Source organism: Scyliorhinus torazame, chromosome 6, assembly GCF_047496885.1.
Source record: "Scyliorhinus torazame isolate Kashiwa2021f chromosome 6, sScyTor2.1, whole genome shotgun sequence".
NCBI classification, from domain to species: domain Eukaryota; kingdom Metazoa; phylum Chordata; class Chondrichthyes; order Carcharhiniformes; family Scyliorhinidae; genus Scyliorhinus; species Scyliorhinus torazame.
The window spans coordinates 34,211,155-34,227,783 of record NC_092712.1 but is presented as its reverse complement, the minus strand read 5'-3'; the positions used below and the strand labels follow the sequence as shown (position 1 = coordinate 34,227,783).

General features: G+C 51.0%; 1 protein-coding gene across 2 annotated transcripts in view; it reads right to left on the bottom strand.

The window, feature by feature from the left end:
* Nucleotides 1–1,067, bottom strand: part of LOC140424746 (atypical chemokine receptor 2-like) — a 28,755-nt gene extending 27,688 nt beyond the window's left edge. The window contains exon 1 of one of the 2 annotated variants that reach the window (XM_072508117.1): nt 947–1,067. The gene's annotated coding sequence lies outside the window, so the exon portion shown is untranslated. The remainder of the gene's footprint in view (nt 1–946) is intronic. The other variant, XM_072508115.1, reaches the window with a different exon arrangement.
* Between the last annotated feature and the right edge of the window lie 15,562 nt (nt 1,068–16,629).

The following is a 16,629-nucleotide window of genomic DNA, read 5'->3' as shown; positions in this document are numbered from 1 at the left end:
CTGCATTAGAAAGAGGTGGGAGGCCACTTAAAGGGCAGAATTGTCACCGGAAGATTATGTCCAATTGTTTACCTGAAGGCCAAAGCTGGAACCAAGGCCTTCATTCCTCAGTGAGAAATGGGGAGGGAGAGGAGGCCACTTTAAGGCACTCTTCAACTAGGGACTTTGGAGCCTCCCATCACTCTCTGGTTTAACTGCCCTAATACCTCTTCATGTGGTTCAGTAAAAAAAATCAGATTATGCTACAGGGCTGGGGAGGAGGGTTGAGAGCGACACAGAGCTAGCCTCGACTCAAAGGGCCCGGAGTCTTCCTCCTGTGCCGTAATGGCCTAAACTTTCCAGACCCGCCTGCCACAGGAATCATCGCAAATGGGGTGGAAATTTGACGGGGCAGCAAAAACCCCTTTGACTTTGGTTGGGAATTTCGGGTCGCCTTGACTGGGACCAGTAGGTCCCACCGGCAGGGAGTGTCGGAATATCCCACCCAATATTCCCATAGAGGGCCATTTCCCTAACCCCACCCAAGTCCCAGCGTCCGCGTCACCCAAGGAAAGGAGCTGCCAGCACTGCGGGGTTGTGCCGAGTTAGGGCCAAGGCTGGCGTGCCTTCCTCTAAACCCTGCTCACTGTCAGCCAAACAGTGGAGCCGCACAAGATTAATTCTCCACACAGATCATTAACTTCAAGTAACAATGCAATCGACTGCAAACAGTCAGTGTCACCACGAGTGCTTGTAAAAGTAGAACACACACTTAACCGAGCGTCACTTGTTGCAGTTCCTGCATTTGTCCCTATCTTGTATTGAATCAGAGCAGAATGAAATTTTGCCTCAGAATGATGATGTTTAAACTCTTCACTGATGGTACCCCAATGTGCTAATTGTAGAAGTATGAAGCCGAAAACACAATATGCGCACCATTAATATCACTTAGCGTGACAGCCCCTACCTCTCTTGTGTATTACCTTCTGAGTAGAGTCTTGCTCTCTGCTGGCTTCTTCTGCGGTGTGTCAGCAGTCTGTGTTATTTATATTCTGAACTTGCTTACATTACCAGGAGGCTGCTGACAGTTATAGCTTCCTTAGCTGGTGCTTCCTGTACAGTTTCTGCGTTTTAACGAGGGTCCCCTCCCCCCCTCTTGCACCACCTCCATCCACTCCCTTGTCCCCCACCCCCCCCCCCCACATCCATCTGAGGGAAAAAATGCCACATGATGAAAATACAGGGGTGTATTGTCAGTTCAGCTGACAACCGATCCACTGAGATAGGACCGGAGCTTGTTCAGCACCTTCCAAACCTCGGCATGTCCTGCAGCATCTGACAGCTGGTGACGAATTTTTGAAGTGCGGTCGTTGATGAAATGGAGGAACCCTGGGCTGCCAATTTGGGCACAGCAACATCCCACAGCGCCAAGACATTGACCAGTCATGTTGATGGTGGGATAAACATTGGCCAGGGTACCGGGGCGGATTCCTCTTCTCTCCATAGAATCGTTATGGTGTAGAAGGAGGCCATCGGGCCCATCGAGACCATTCGGCCCATCCAACCGGAGCGCCCAGAGGAAACCCATGCGGACGAGGGGAGATCGTGCAAGCGTCCTAACTCCGTAGAGTCACCCAAGGCCAGAATTGAACCCGGGTCTTTGGCATTCTGAGGCAGCAGTGCTATCCACCGTGCCACTGAGCCGCCTTGGAAATATTTCCGTGGGATCTTTTATGCCCACTTGTGAGGGCAGTCAGGGCTTGGTTTATCGTTCCATCCAAAAGACGGCACCTCTGACAATGCAATACTTCACTGAAGCTCTTAAGGCCGACTGGAAGGTTCCAGTTCATCTATGACAATCGGCCTTAATAGCCCTTCAATTGCTGTGAAGTGACTCCCTATCAATTGTGTGCGGATAGCTCTATTGTGCCCGATTCTGCCTCCAGGAAAATGGCCAAGGGCGGGAGGAAGCCAGAAAAATTGCAATTCCATCTCCAGCATGGATTTACGTGCCCACTGTCTCTGATAAAAAACATCTGGAGTGGACCTCAAAGGCAGACTGATGTCGAAATGTGTCAACTTTCTGGCAACTCCTTCAATCTCCAAACGTAGTGCTTTGGACTCAACTGGGGAAGTCAGGAGGGGGGACCTGATGGTTGGACAAGCAACAGTCTTCAAACCAGATGGGGTTTTACCACAATTGACGATGGTTTCACTTTTAATTCCAGATTTTTTTATTGCTTTCAAATTTCACCCGGGACCCTCGAGCCCCTGGGTCACTGGATTACTAGTCCAGTGACAATACCACTATGCCACCCCCTCCCATGAATGCGGGTGGGCGCAGAGGAAAGGGTGGGCACGGGGTTGACTCGTCCATTGCACTCACTCAGGGGGACAGCGACTGCGGAGCTGTCTCAGGGAGCTGCGGACAATGGGAAAAAATAAATAGCGACACGGAAAAGCCCTGCAAAGGTTGTCTACGAAGCGCAATCCAACACAAACCTCAGTCCCCAGACTCCTTTTTAAATTTTATTTCAGCCCCGACAGGTCATCCCGGCCTGGATCGAGGCTGCAGCCAAACTGTAAAGGCCACCCGGCCAATCGGGCTGTCTGCCAACCGTAAAGGCAGAGACGGGCCACGCAAAACCTCATTCAATTGACCCCTTAATTTCCTGCTTGAATGAGGGAGGGCCCACTTCAGAATCCTGCGTACGCCGCCAACCAAAATATTGCATAAGTGCGCGTTGACGTCAGGACCACGAGCTCGATGTCTTCCCCCGTGTTTTCACACACTTTCGGGTGGGGCCCGGGCCTCCGTTCGACAGCTGGATGGATTCCTTCAGAACAAACAAACAATCAAGAAGGAAGAAGATGCCAACTCTTCGCCTGGCAAAGTTGGCACATCGCCATGAAGTCTCTGGAAGTGCCAGGCATTTCTTGACTCACTGGGTTCTCTTGGAAACAACAACCCTACCCAAGGGATGAAATTAGTACCAGGGGTGGGTGGAGATCACTGCCTCCTACTGTCTACATTCTCCAATCAGAAAGCGTAACCCCTACAATTTGAAACTCCAATTCTCAAAGATAACCATCTTCCCCGACAGCTGTCTTGGAGGGTCCCTGAGAAATCGAACCAAACAAATTCCCCTGCGGCCCTCCTGACATTTGACGACTACTTAAATGCCCTCTTTCCATACATTTCCCTCAACAAGCATCTCAAAGCCGATGATCTTGTTCATTATCACTTCGCAGCTTGTGGGATCTTGCTGTGTACAAATTAGCTGCTGAGTCGCCGACGATTCAACAGTGGCTACACTTCAGAAAACACCTCATTGGCTGTCGAGCACTTTCCAACATCCTGAGATAGCAAAACGGTGTTATTCGAATCAAGGACCTCTTTAAACTTTTATCTGAATTATCCAGCTTCACTCAAATAGGAATTTCCTGCTTACGTTGGGATTCCTCCAGGAAAGGTTTGCCGAGCACAAACAGGGCATTCCTGAGCATCCACTTCTCCCCCCTCAGAGGTGAAAAGTATGGGGATGGGGAGAGGAAAATAGACCTGTGTCAGGATTAAACCTACGCTGGGAGGGAATCCATTGGAAGCACATGACCCCAGTTGAACTCACAGTTCCGGTTCAACTTCAAGCCATTTGTCAGCCTGGAGAGCACGGGGAGGAAATTTTTCACAACTCAGCAATGTGGCAAGGCTTCATAAAGAGAGCAGTCAGTGTTACAATACAGTGGTTACAGTGCAGTCTAGAATCGGTTTGACTCGGTGCGAACACTTTCACCTTCGGCCACTCACTTGCGCAAGACCTGGGCAGCACGGTAGCAAAGTGGGGGCAGCACGGTAGCATTGTGGGGGCAGCACGGTAGCATTGTGGGGGCAGCACGGTAGCAAAGTGGGGGCAGCACGGTAGCAAAGTGGGGGCTGCACGGTAGCATTGTGGGGGCAGCACGGTAGCATTGTGGGGGCAGCACCGTAGCATTGTGGATAGCACAATTGCTTCACAGCTCCAGGGTCCCAGGTTCGATTCTGGCTTGGGTCACTGTCTGTGCGGAGTCTGCACATCCTCCCCGTGTGTGCGTGGGTTTCGTCCGGGTGCTCCGGTTTCCTCCCACAGTCCAAAGATGTGCAGGTTAGATGGATTGGCCATGCTAAATTGCCCTTAGTGTCCAAAATTGCCCTTAGTGTTGGGTGGGGTTATGGGGATATGGTGGAGGTGTTGACCTTGGGTAGGGTGCTCTTTCCAAGAGCCGGTGCAGACTCGATGGGCCGAATGGCCTCCTTCTGCACTGTAAATCCTGTGATAATCTATGAAAGACTGACGCCAAGAATGCAGACCGACAATTCAGGTCTGTGCTGAGAGAACGCTGCCCTGTCATTGGTGCCATCCTTCAGGTGCGATTCCAAACTGGGTGCCCCCTGCAGAGGATTTTGAAGGCCTCGTCGTTTGTTTCTTTCAAAAAGGACAGGAAACATTTGCAGCTTCACGGGCAACGTCCATCTCTGAACCATCACCAAAATGGCAGGTCATTGCTGACAGTGTGATATGTGCATTTTGGGTGGCCGACAGGACATGAAAGGCATGATGCACGATCAATTACCACAGAAGCGAGTTTGTAGAGCAATTGAAGGCTTTATTACACCAGTTGCTTCCCCAGCAGCGCAGTATCAGAATGGCTGCAGCCAGGGAAAGCACAGACCTTTATACTCCGGCCTGCTCGGTGGGACCAGCAGGCAGAGCTCTACTAAGGAACCTCTAATACGAGGTACCTCCAACATAGGTACCGTAATACCCTTAATACAGACTACCACATTTACCCCCTGTTAAAAAAGAGTCTGGCGGGGGTGGTGGCAAGGCATTGTACAGTGGTAGTTATCATGACGGTACCAGTTGGTGGTACAGTATTTACAGTTACACAAGTTCCAGTTATTTACAGTTACATTTAACGATTATACTAAAGCTATCAGTCGATCGGGGGCCTTGGTTGTCCTCTGTGATCGTCGCAGTCTCGGCGGTGATGCAGGCGCCGGCTCGGGCAGCCGTGACTCCAGGAGCGTGTTGTCCTCAGCTTCATCACCCCCGGGTGGGCCCAGTGGGAGGACGGATCCTCCTGGGAAGGGGGCTGCGGTGAGGTGCGCTGGTGGGAGGGTGGGTGGGGTTGGTGAGGGGGCCATACGTGGGGATCCAGCGGGTGCCAGATCCTGGAGGGAGACCGTGTCTTGTCGGCCGTCGAGTTGCGCCACGTAGGCGTACTGCGGGTTAGCATGGAGAAGGCGGACCCTCTCGACCAACGGGTCCAACTTGTGGGTCCGCGCGTGTTTGCGGAGTCCGGGAGCTGCCAGCCATGTTGGGAGCGAGGTCTCGGAGGAGGACTTCCTAGGGAAGGCAAGGTGACGTTCATGAGGTGTTTCATTGGTCGTAGTACACAGGAGTGATCGTATGGAGTGGAGTGCATCCGGGAGGACCCCCTGCCAGCGGGAAACCGGGAGATGTCTAGACCGTCGGGCCAGTAGGACGGTCTTCCAGACCTTTCCGTTCTCCCTCTCCACCTGCCCGTTTCCCCGGGGGTTGTAACTGGTCGTCCTGCTTGAGGCAATGCCCTTGCTGAGCAGGAATTGACGCAGCTTGTCGCTCAGGAAGGAGGACCCCCCTATCGCTGTGGATGTAGGCGGGGAAACCGAACAGGGTAGAAATGCTGTGGAGGGCTTTAATGACGGTGGCAGCAGTCATGTCGGGACAGGGGATGGCGAAAGGGAACCGAGAGTATTCATCAATCACGTTCAAGAAGTACGTGTTGCGGTCGGTGGAGGGGAGGGATCCTTTGAAGTCCATGCTGAGGCACTCAAAGGGGCGGGAAGCCGTCACCAGATGCGCTTTCTCTGGCCGGCAGAAGTGCGGCTTGCACTCCGCGCAGATTTGGTAATTTCTGGTGACGGTCCTGACCTCCTCAATGGAGTAGGGCAGGTTGCAGGTTTTGATGAAGTGAAAGAAAGGTGAGACCCCCGGGTGGCAGAGGTCATCGTGTAGGGTCCTGAGTCGGTCCACTTGTGCGCTGGCACATGTGCCGTGGGATAGGGCATCAGGAGGCTCGTTTAGCTTCCCGGGACGATACAAGATCTCATAGTTGTAGGTGGAGAGCTCGATCCTCCACCGTACGATCTTATCGTTTTTGATCTTGCCCCGCTGTGTATTATTGAACATGAAAGCAACCGACCGTTGGTCAGTGAGGAGTGTGAATCTCCTGCCAGCCAGGTAATGCCTCCAATGCCGCACAGCTTCTACTATGGCCTGGACCTCCTTTTCGACTGAGGAGTGGCGGATTTCGGAGGCATGGAGGGCGCGGGAAAAGAAAGCTAAGGGGCCTGCCTGCCTGGTTGAGGGTGGCAGCCAGAGCTACGTCTGATGCGTCGCTCTCGACCTGAAAGGGGAGGGATTCATCGACAGTGTGCATCGTGGCCTTTGCGATGTCTGCCTTTATGCGACTGAAGGCCTGGCGGGCCACTGCCGACAGGGGAAAGGCCATGGATTGAATTAAAGGAGACAAGGGCGGGCGTTGTCCGCATAGTTGGGGACCCACTGGGCGTAATATGAAAAACCCCCAGGCATCGTTTCAGGGCCTTGGGGCAGTGGGGGAGGGGAAATTCCATGACGGGGCACATGCGTTCGGGGTCGGGGCCTATTACTCCATTGTGCACTACGTAGCCAAGGATGGCTAGGCAATCAGTGCTAAATACACATTTCTCCTTGTTCTAAGTCAGGTTAAGGAGTTTGGCGGTATGGAGGAATTTGCGGAGGTTGATGTCATGGTCCTGCTGATTGTGGCCGCAAATGGTGACGTTGTCTATGTATGGAAACATGGCCCGCAAACCGTACCGGTCAAGCATTCGGTCCATCTCCCGTTGGAAGACAGAGACCCCATTAGTGACACCGAAGGGACCCTTAACGAAATGATAGAGCCGCCCATCTGCTTCGAATGCAGTGTACTTGCGGTCGTCCGGGCAAATGGGGAGCTGGTGGTAGGCAGATTTGAGGTCCACAGTGGAAAAGACCTTGGTCGAGATTCTCCACTCCCGCGCCGGTTGGGAGAATTGCCTGGGCCGCCAAAATTTCCCAGGACTCCGGTCCGATTCCCTCCCGCGATTCTCCCAAGCGGCGGGAACGGCTCGGTCGAGTTTCGCGGGCCGCAGGCTGGAGAATCGCCGGAGACACCCAAAATGGCGATTCTCCGGCACCCCTGCTATTCTCAGGCCCGGATGGGCCGAGCGGCCAGGCCAAAACGGCGGGTTCCCCCCGGCGCCGTCCACACCTGGTCGCTGCCGTCGTGAGCGGTGCATGAACGCTGGGGTTGCGGCCTGCGGGGGGGGGGCAAGGGGGGATCCTGCACCGGGGACTACCTTAAATGTGGGGTGGCCCGCGATCGGTGCCCACCAATCATCGGGCCGTCCTCTCTGAAGGAGGACCTCCTTCCTTCCGCGGCCCCGCAAGATCCGTCAGACATCTTCTTGCGGGGCAGACTTAGAGAGGACGGCAACCACGCATGCGCGGATGACGCCCGTTATGCGGCGCCGGCCGCGTCATCTATGCGGCGCCGCCTTTACGAGGGCGACAAGGCCTGGCGCGTGTAGATGACGCGGCCCCGATCCTGGCCCATTGTCAGGGCCTGAAACGGTCGGGATCGGGGCCGTTTCGCGCCGTCGTGAACCTCGACGGCGTTCACGACGGCGCAGCCACTTCGGTATGGGAGTGGAGAATCCCGCCCCTTGTATTGTGCAATCTGATTGACCATATCAGATATGCGGGGAAGGGGATACGTGTCGAGCTGCATATACCTGTTGATGGTCTGACTATAATCAATGACCATCCTGTGCTTCTCCCCGGTCTTTACAACCACCACTTGAGCTCTCCAGGGGTTGTTGCTAGCCTCAATAATGCCTTCCTTCAGTAACCTTTGAAGTTCCGACCTGATAAAGGTCCGGTCCTGGGCACTGTACCATCTGCTCCTGGTGGCGACGGGTTTGCAATCTGGGGTGAGGTTCGCAAACAGGGAAGGTGGGTCGACCTTGAGGGTCGCGAGGCTGCAGTGAGGGGGGGATATAGGGCCGCCAAAGTTAAATGTTAAACTCCGGCGGGCGTGCGTGGACAGCATGCCAGTAACAAAAGCATCCCGGATTAAAAGTTTGGTGTGGTCACTAGCCGAAACTTGCTGGCAGTTACAGTTCCTACCTAGTACTAATGATGCGCGGTAGAAGTCGTCCAGTGATTCCCCCAGAATTTGTCGGCTGGTGACCAGAAGATGTCGGGCGTACACCTGATTCACAGGACGAATATAGTGTCCTTTCAACAGAGTCATAGCGCCTTGAAGTCAGCTGCGTCCTCGATGAGCGTAAAGATTTCTGGGCTCACCCTCGAGTAGAGAATCTGCAGTTTCTGGTCCTCCGAGGGTGGAGTCGTGGCCGTCTTGATGTAGCTGTTGAAACACGCCTGCCAGTGTTTGAAAGTAGCCGCTGAGTTTGCCGCGTGAGGGCTGAGTTGTAGACACTCCGGCTTGATGCGGAGCTCCATTCTTTAAAATCTGGTGTAATAAATTGATGCACGATCAATTACCACAGAAGCTGGGTGGGCCCAGCAGGCAGAGCTCTACTAAGGAACCTATAATACGAGGTACTTCCAACATAGGTACCGTAATACCCTTAATATAGACTACCACAAGGCAGAGGTGGTGAACATCTGCACATGGCCTTCCAGTCCTTGTAAAAGTCACAGAAATCCCGGGAAATTAAAGGAGACAATGGATGAAGGGAACGAACATCTACGGAAACGTGCCCAGCCTTCCATGTTTCCCCGCTATTTTACCACCCCCTCCATCATAGAATCATAGAATTTACAGTGCAGAAGGAGGACATTCGGCCCATTGAGCTCTCATTGATATTCCGGCCCTCGGAAATACGGAGAACATGCAGACTCCGCACAGACAGTGACCCAAGCCGGGAATCAAACCTGGGACTCTGGCGCTGTGAAGCCATAGTGCTAACCACTATGCCATATCAAGACTGAGGGAGGAATTCTCCACTCCAGAGTCAAAGGACGGGAATTTTTGGATCTCCCTGTCAATGGGATTGTCCGATCCCACAGAAACTCAATGGAGTTTAAGCTGGGTCGCTGAAGCACCCACGGTGGATCCCAAGGGATTTGAGGGACATGCCTAAGCAGGGCCCTGGCACCAACCCCCTGGGACAGGTTGGCAATGCCAGGTTGGCACAATGTCTGCCTGGCAGTGCTAACCTAGCAGTGCCAACCTTCTGCCAGGGGCTGGTGTCAGGGCCCTCACCGGGCATGTCCCTCAATCCCCCTTGGGCTAGACTTACCCCTGCACCCCCAAAAGAATCCCCTTGACTGCCTCACGTCTGGTCAAACCTGTTGTGAACCTCGCTAATGTGGGGGGGTTTGACTGATGTGTTGTGCGTGGGTGCCAGCTGTACCTCTGAAGTATTGGTGGGTGGGTGGGGGTGGGGGGGGGGGGGAGGGGGAGGGGGAGGGGGGGGCGCCCCTATCTCTTATTAGAGCCAATTGCCGACTCTATGAGGCCTCGCCCTGCCAGAGTAATGGCCTGAACCACACCCACATTTTATTTCACCTAAGAGGCTCAGGATTTGGTAAGAAAACTGATCTCCAATCAACTACTCCCCTTCCCCCAGTCTACCTTTTGCCTTCCAGACCCTCCCAGACCCTTTCCTTGCCTCTGAGTTGCCTCACCTCCCCCTCCCCCCCTTCCCCCTTCCCGCATCCCCATCCTAAATCAAGTCTTTGCCTTCCAGCACCTGTCCTGGTCTTGCCCGAGCAGCCTTGGCACGGAGTGGGAGCAGCGATGAGCCCAGCACAGTGAAAGATGGGCGAATGTTGCGCGCACAAACCAAGCGATCATGAGTGAAGTGCAGTTCGCCACGTTAGCCCAGCAGATCACCCAACCCGCCATGAAGATCGGGAATGGGAAATGTCAAACTATTTTCACACGGGCAAGAAACTGATATTTGGCTGTATTCCAAATGTCCCTGTCCTGCCAGCCATGATACCAACCGCTGGTAAGAGCGGAGAATTCGTCCCCTAGTCTTTTTTTATAATAATCTTTATTATCGTCACAAGTAGGCTTACATTAACACTGCAATGAAGTTACTGAAAACCCCCAGTCGCCGCATTCTGGCGCCTGTTCGGGTACACAAAGAGAATTCAGAATGTCCAAATTACCCAACAGCACGTCTTTCGGGGCTTGTGGGAGGAAACCGGAGCACCCGGAGGAAACCCACGCAGACACGGGGAGAACGTGCAGACTCCGCACAGACAGTGACCCAAGCCGGGAATCGAACCTGCGTCCCTGGCGCTGTGAAGCAACAGTGCTAACCACTGTGCTATCGTGCCATATTGTCCAAGGTCACAATGACCCTCTATGAAACAAAGATGCAAAAATGTGCTCAATCGAAGAACCTTCAACATATTCAGCACGTGTGATATTCCACTTTATTTAAGGCGCTGTATAAATCCAATTTGTATTTGTTGAGCCTGTTACGGTCTTTAAAATAATTAGCATTACCCAGCTTCCGTCCACCCACCCTTTCTCCAGTATGGCCTTGAGGTATTTTCATTGCAAGTATTTATACAATTCTCTTGACACAGTTACTTTTGAATCTGCTTGCAGCACCCGGTCAGGCTGTACATACCAAATCATAATAACCCGCGGGGTAAAAGCAATTTCCGACACATTGCCTCTTGTTCTTTTGCCAATTGCTTTAACTCTGTGTGTCTTCTCCCCTTAAGTCAGTCGAAACAATTTCCTCCTTATATATGTGCAATGACTTGGAAGGAGTGACGCCCACCTAACAGGGTAACTATAGAACTATTTCTCCACAATGTAACTGGACAGGGAATGATAATAATGCTACTGTTGACTTTGATTCCAGCTTTTAGATTGGCTAGGAAAACCCAGGGTTCACCCGCTCTGACCCAATTGGCCACAAGGGTCACATGACTCAGAGCTCCCTTAAAGGGGCACTATATCATAATATGCGATCAAAACTCTTCATAATTTGAACACTTGAATTTGCTGATGACACCAAGATTGGTGGAGTAGTGGATGAGGTGGAGGGCGTTGTAAGCTGTGCAGAGACATTGATAGGATGCAGAGCTGGGCCGGAAAATGGCAGATGGAGTTTAACCTTGAGGAAAAATTTGAATGCGGATTACAGGGTCAACGGCAGGGTTCTGAGGAATGTGGAGGAACAGAGAGACCTTGGGGCTCATGTCCACAGATCTCTGAAGGTTGCCACTCAAGTGGATAGAGCCGTGAAGAGGGCCGATAGTTAGCGTTTATTAACAGGGTGCTTGAATTTAAGAGCCGTGGGGTTATGCTGCAGCTGTACGTGACCCTGGTGAGCTCACATTTAGAGTATTGTGTGCAGTTCTGGTCACCTCACTATAGGAAGGATGTGGAAGTACTGGAAAGGGTGCAAAGGGGATTTACCAGGATGTTGCCTGGATTGGAGGATAGGTCTTATGAGGAAAGGTTGAGGGAGCTAGGGCTTTTCTCTTTGGAGCAGAGGAGGTTGAGAGGCGACTTAATAGAGGTTTATAAGGTGATGAGGGAGATAGATAGAGTAGACGTTCAGAGACTATTTCCTCGGGTGGATGAAGCTGTTACAATGGGGCATAACTACAAGGTTCAGGGTAGGAGATATAGGAGGGATGTCCGAGGTAGGTTCTTTACTCACAGAGTGGTTAGGGTGTGGAATGGACTGCCTGCTGTGATAGTGGAGTCGGACACTTTAGGAACTTTCAAGCGGTTATTGGATAGGCACCTGGAGGGCAGCATGGTAGCATTGTGGATAGCACAATTGCTTCACAGCTCCAGGGTCCCAGGTTCGATTCCGGCTTGGGTCACTGTCTGTGCGGAGTCTGCACGTTCTCCCCGTGTGTGCGTGGGTTTCCTCCGGGTGCTCCGGTTTCCTCCCACAGTCCAAAGATGTGCAGGCTAGGTGGCTTGGCCATGATAAATTGCCCTTAGTGTCCAAAATTGCCCTTAGTGTTGGGTGGGGTTGCTGGATTATGGGGATATGGTGGAGGTGTTGACCTTGGGTAGGGTGCTCTTTCCAAGGGCCGGTGCAGACTCGATGGGCCGAATAGCCTCCTTCTGTACTGTAAATTCTATGGAGCTCACCCGAATGACAGGGAGTGGGATAGCTTGATCTTGGTTTCGGACAAGGCTCGGCACAACATCGAGGGCCGAAGGGCCTGTTCTGTGCTGTAATGTTCGATGTTCCCCTGGATTTGCCCTGAACCTTCTCTATTCCAGTGTGAACAATCCCTGCTTCTCCAATGTCTTCATGTGACTTGATTCAGAACACACCCTCATTTCTGACAAGTGAGGTGGCGTTTGTCACACATAAGCGCCAGCTGCAAACAGGAGAACCTCCAGTGTGACCGCTGTTGCAGACTCCCCACCATTGACGTCCGAGGGAAATCATCATTAAAAGTTAGGGAATCTGGGCGAATCGTTAATTCTCTCAGAATACTGGGAAATTGGAACATCCGAAAGCGAGCTTGCTCAGGAAGGAATCGCAATTAACATTGTTGACAAAGGGCTGGGACAGAAAGGGTGAATGAAAGCTGGTCAACTGCCTTGTCATTCAAAGTAGGAGGTCAGAGGTCAACTAAGGAGTTGGCCATGGTTCTGTGAAAGTCATTGTTTCAGCCTGGTAAGAGGAAGGAAATGGAGTAATCCTCACACATCTGCTAAGCCAGCAAGTACCTGTGCTCCTGTGACCATTTTTGTGCACAGCCAAGATAATAACCCTGCAAGCACTAAAAGGTGCAGGAAATGTTAATAAACTGCAGCTTTATGATTCCTCCCTCAGCCCAGTCTTGTTAAAGCATTTGTCATGAATGTTAAACTGCACAATCACAGTCATTGTAAAAAAAAAAAATTCTCTTAAAAAAAATATTTAGAGCACCCAATTCATTTTTTCCAATTAAGGGGCAATTTAGCGTGGCCAATCCACCAGCCTGCACATCTTTTGGGTTGTGGGGGCGAAACCCACACAGACACGGGGAGAATGTGCAAAGTCCACACGGACAGTGACCCAGAGCCGGGATCGAACCTGGGACCTCGGCGCCGTGAGACAACAGGGCTAACCCACTGTGCCACCGTGCTGCCCACAGTCATTGAAAATTTTGACTTAGTGTGGGAGCATGGAAAGGGATAGTAAGACATAGTAGCAGAAATAGGCCACTTGGCCCATCGAGCACCCTACCTAGGCCCATTCCCTCGTCCTATCCCCTACCAAGGCCTCTGAATTACGAGTTCAGTGACACCACCCTCTTCTATACCAATATAAATTGGTACAAAGTCTTACAACACCAGGTTAAAGTTCAACAGGTTTGTTTCGAATCACTAGCTTTCGGAGCACTGCTCCTTCCTCAGGGGAATGAAGAGGAGAATTCCAGAGATATATATATAGACAAAGTCAAAGATGCAAGATGATACTTTGAATGCAAGTCTTTGCAGGCAATTAAGACTACAGGTCCAGATGGGACAACTGGAGGGAGGGATAATCACAGGTTAAAGAGGTGTGAATTGTCTCAAGCCAGGACAGTTGGTAGGATTTTGCAAGCCCAGGCCAAATTGTGGGGGGTGAATGTAATGCAACATGAATACGGACATCGGCGACAATCGCCAGGCAGGAACGTTCCCTTGCAGTCGGGGAACACTTCAGAAATCAAGGGCATTCAGCCTCTGATCTTCGGGTAAGTGTTCTCCAAGGCGGCCTTCCGGACGCGCGACAACGCAGAATCGCCGAGCGGAAACTGATAGTCAAGTTCCGCACGCATGAGTGCGGCCTCAACCGGGACCTGGGATTCATGCGATGATCTGCATTCCAAAGCAATCTCTCAGTCATCACTTGGCATCGAATAGCAATTAAGTGAAGTGAAATCACACAGCATACAAACCACATCAACCTTCAAAGCATTTAACTGGCATCGTTGGTGTTCTTCAGTCAACAGTTGTGTTCAACTGACATAGAATAAAGCCAAAACAACATCAAAATTACCTGCAAAGGCATTCATTGACACCTTAAACCTGATTGTGGGGATTGGTTTGTGATCACAATTCACAAGCATCAGATTTTTCTAAGGCCTGGGTGTGTAGATTGTTTAACATTGAGTGCACATTCACAGTAGTGATTATTATGGGGGTACAAGAATGTCCAACTCCCAATTTTTGAGTGATTTTCTCCTGAAGGATGAAGTAAAGTGAAATTAGTATTGTAATGCATTGTAATGCATTGAATCAAGAGCAGCATAGTAGCACAGGTGGCTAGCACTGTGGCTTCACAGCGCCAGGGACCTGTGTTCGATTCCCGGCTTGGGTCACTGTCTGTGCGGAGTCTGCACGTTCTCCCCGTGTCTGCGTGGGATTCCTCCGGGTGCTCTGGTTTCCTCCCGCAGTCCAAAGTTGTGCAGGTTAGGTGGATTGGCCATGATAAATTGTCCTCAGTGACCCCAAAAAAGGTTAGGATGGGCTTAAGTGGGTCGTGCAGACTCGATGGGCCGAATGGCCTCCTTCTGCACTGTATGTTCTAAGTTCTAATTAACAAATGTCAAAATTAATTTCGACACATGCCCCAGAGGTGCCCTGGAAGATGTCCTGCAGTCTAGATCTGCACAGGAATTACCTGGGAAGTTTAAACTTGGTGAGCCTGGTGGAGTTGGCACCGCAGAGGCACTGGTGAATGATCGGAAGGAAGGGATATCCTGCCAGCTGAAATGGAAGGAGTGTAGGAAGCTCTTGGAAAAGACGTTGAAAATAGAAACTGACTGGAGCAGAGTTGAATGATGAATCAATGTCAACATACTGGCAGGGGCAAATTGTTCATTTGGAGAGCTGGTAAACTGTAACAATTCTATGTGCTGGACCAATTAAAGACTGCACATCAATACCGTTACTATCTCTCCCCCTCTCTCTCTTAAAGGGAGAAAGACAGAAAGCAAGAAACTTCAGGCCAGTTAGTTTAATATATAGAGGGAGAGGTAGTACTGAGGAAGCAGGGGGCTGCAGGAGGACTTGGACAGGCTAGGAGTGGGTAAGAATGTGGAAAAGTATGAGGTTGTGCACTTTGGATGGAGGAATTTAGGCATAGACTATTTTCTAAATGGGAAACGCTTAGGAAATCAGAAGCACTAAGGGACTGAGGAGTCCTAGTTCAAGATTCTCTTAAGGTTAATGTGCAGGTTCAGTCGGCAGTTAGGAAGGCAAATGCAATGTTAGCATTCATGTCGATAGGGCTCGAATAGAAGAGCAGGGATGTACTTCTGAGGCTGTAAAAGGCTCTGGTCAGACCCCATTTGGAGTATTGTGAACAATTTTGGGCCCCGTATCTAAGGAAGGATGTGCTGGCCTTGGAAAGGATCCAGAGGAGGTTCATAAGAATGATCCCTGGAATGAAGAACTTGTCATATGAGGAGTGGTTGAGGACTCTGGGTTTGTACTCGTTGGAGTTTAGAAGGATGAGGGGGGATCTTATTGAAACTTACAGGATACTGCGAGGCCTGGTTAGAGTGGATGTGGAGAGGATGTGTCCACTTGGAGGAAAAACTAGAAGCAGAGGACACCATCTCAGACTGAAGGGACGATGTTTTAAAACCGAGGTGAGGAGGAATTTCTTCAGCCAGAGGGTGGTGAATCTGCGGAACTCTTTGCCGCAGAAGGCTGTGGAGGCCAAATCACAGAGTGTCTTTAAGACAGAGATGGATAGGTTCTTGATTAATAAGGGTATCAGGGGTTTTGGGGAGAAGGCAGGAGAATGGGGATGAGAAACATATCAGCCATGATTGAATGGCGGAGCAGACTCGATGGGCCGAGTGGCCTAATTCTGCTCCTATGTTTTGTGGTCCTTTGGTCTTAATATCTGTCATAGTGAAAATGACAGAAACTATTATTAAAGATGTTATAGCAGGGCACTTAGAAATAAGGGAAGGTAATAAGGCAGAGTCAACATGGTTTTGTGAAAAGGAAAACATGTTTAAACAATTTACTGGAGTTCTTTGAAGAACTAAAATGTGCTGTGGATAAAGGAGAACCCGTGGAGGTACTGTATTTAGATTTCCAGAACGCTTTTGATTAAGCGTCACATCAAAGGGTATTGTAGAAAATGTAACCTCAAAGTGTAAGGGGTAACATCCTGGCATGGATAGAAGATTGGCTAGCTAATAAGACAGACCAAGTAGGCACAAATGGGTCATTTTCTGGTTGGCAAGATGTAATGAGTGGTGTGCCTGACAGGGATCAGGGGCTTCAACATTGTACAATTTATGTGAATGACGTGGTGCAGAGACAAATGTATAGTTACTACATTTGTTAATTGCACAAAGATAGGAGGGAAATAAGTTGTGAAGAACACACAAGGAGGCTATAAAGGGATCTAGGTGGCACGGTGGCACAGTGATTAGCACTCCCTCCTCACAACGCCAAGGATTTTGACCTTGGGTGACTGTCTGTGTGAGGTTTGCCACGGTCAATGCACAGTGTTGTGGAGAAAGGGCAGGGGAGTCGGCCTAGGTAGGGTGCTCTTTCGAAGGGTTGGTGTAGACTCAA